The following is a 2050-nucleotide window of genomic DNA, read 5'->3' on the forward strand; positions in this document are numbered from 1 at the left end:
TGTGAATAAGTTTGGCTGTGCTCCCTGTAAAACCAGGAAGCAGGGACTTTCCCACTGGGAATGCAAACCTATACTTTTGAAGTTGGTAGCTTCTTGATTCAATGTTCACTTGTCTGCTGCCAGTCTTTGACTTATTTCCAGAGTCCTGATAATGTTGGTTGTAACAATAATTGCTGTTTTTTGGAAACGTTTCTGTATGAGAAGTCAGAACTTCCTGCTCTACCAAGTCTGCCCCTGTCTGTACATCTGAATGGTTGTGGTGGAAAGTCACTGACAATTTTCAGTGTTGAAGGTGTGCGTGAGCACCATCCCTACATACCTGTGAGTCTGTGTCACAGGGCTTATCACCGCACTACCCGTTTAAACAATTGGCGCTGGCTTATGGTTCTTCTAATGATATAATAAACGGTGTTAATACATCTAAATATTCATCCTTATGCCATCTAGAAGTCATCTTGTGGACTGCTAGGAGGATGTACATCATGCTTTGGGAAACTGTCTTCTGCCATAAGTCCAGATCTTGGCTGGCATTGATAGTTTTCCTTCCCCAGCCCCCTGCTATATTCTAGATCAGTCTACCCCATTGTGTAATATGGTCACAGCCACATTTATTGGCAGGCACTCCACAACTCAGGAATAGTTTGTGTTCTGAAGCTTTTTGTTATTTTTAAATTGGTGCTTGATCTGGAAACTTTGAAATCAGTGTTATTCATAAGGCTTAGGTTTCTAAGTCAGCCACAAATGCTACCCCAAACTACATAAAGTAGAAAAATGTTGCACAGAACCAAAAAGTGAGTTTTAATTATTTATTTTATACATGTGCTTTCAGAATTCCAGCCCCCTAGAGGAGCTGGGATTTTAAACCAGTGTGATATGTTTTCTGTTTGCTTCAGTTTACTTTTTATTTTTTTCCTTTCCCTTATGGGTTCTGGGAATTGAGACTGTGGCTTTCCTTCCAGTGATACTACTTGTCCTTGTGCGTCCATTCGGGAGCATGGCTCTCACCAGCCTCTCCCCTCTCCTGTTTTTGCAGTAAATACTTTGTCCTTCTAAAGTCCTGTAAAAGATGGCTCATTAAAATATTTTTAAAATCTGTTAGCAATGGAGAAAATAATCACAGCCTAATTTCTATGCTCACCACCATGCAACAAGGAAAAATGCAAAGGAAAGGAGGCAGAAAAGAACTGTTTGTATTGAATTTGGGGGCTGTTTCAGGCCTTGGTGTGCTGGTCTCTAATGTGGCTGAAAGAAAATGCTGAGACTGAATGCGAGGAAGGGGAGTGAGTACATTTCTGATTCTGGCACCTTGATAGAGATGGTCCTGTCACTTGTAGACCTTGTCCCTGGATACAGAATTGGGGATACAGAACTTTGAAGGAACAAAATAGAATTTGACCTAGGTGAGCGCTCTGGAATGGAGTGATGGGTGTGGGTGTGGGTATGTGTGTCTGCTCCCACCTCTGCGGGGTGGAAGTCTCTCTCATGAGAATGAGGGCAGCAGTGGTGTTCACCTTGTTCACCTGTGTATCCCCAGTATCTTGTACAGTGCCTTGTACATAGCAGACACTTTTGCTGAATGAATGAGAATCCAGATAAGATAGGCCAATCATTGTTAGAGGCACAGACCTGAGTCAGTGGATGTTACATGTTCAGGGATATGAAATGGCCATTTGTTTTATTTTACTAATTTGCCTCTGTGTATATTCTTCACAGTGTGATAACTTGAGTGACAATATAATTTATCATATGTTGTATTTATAGACATAAAATAGTTTTATTCAAAAACTTTTTCAAAAGATTCTGAAGTAAACGTCAGTGGATTAAAATAAATGGCTCACCTGTACATTACAAAAATTAGTAAATACTCGTCGTCGTCGTTGTTGTTGTTGTTGTTGTTTTTGGAGACAGAGTCTTGCTCTGTCGCCCAGGCTGGAGTGCAGTGGCACCATCTTGGCTCACTGCAACCTCTACCTCCTGGGTTCAAGCGATTCTCCTGCCTCAGCCACCTGAGTTGTTGGGATTACAGACGAGTGTTACCACACCTGGCTAA

The 2050-nt window shown here is 41.7% G+C and overlaps 1 protein-coding gene across 3 annotated transcripts in view; it reads left to right on the top strand.

Moving 5' to 3' along the window:
- CDYL (chromodomain protein, Y-like) overlaps nucleotides 1–2050 on the top strand; it is a 260878-nt gene that overhangs the window by 139276 nt on the left and 119552 nt on the right. Inside the window, exon 1 of one of the 3 annotated variants that reach the window (XM_011962629.1) lies at nucleotides 717–791. The exons of the other annotated variants lie outside the window; for them this stretch is intronic. The gene's annotated coding sequence lies outside the window, so the exon portion shown is untranslated. Of the gene's footprint in view, nucleotides 1–716; nucleotides 792–2050 lie in introns of those variants that run through there. 3 annotated transcript variants of the gene reach the window in all.

This window comes from Colobus angolensis, unplaced genomic scaffold (assembly GCF_000951035.1).
Source record: "Colobus angolensis palliatus isolate OR3802 unplaced genomic scaffold, Cang.pa_1.0 Scaffold6, whole genome shotgun sequence".
In the NCBI taxonomy this organism is placed as follows: domain Eukaryota; kingdom Metazoa; phylum Chordata; class Mammalia; order Primates; family Cercopithecidae; genus Colobus; species Colobus angolensis.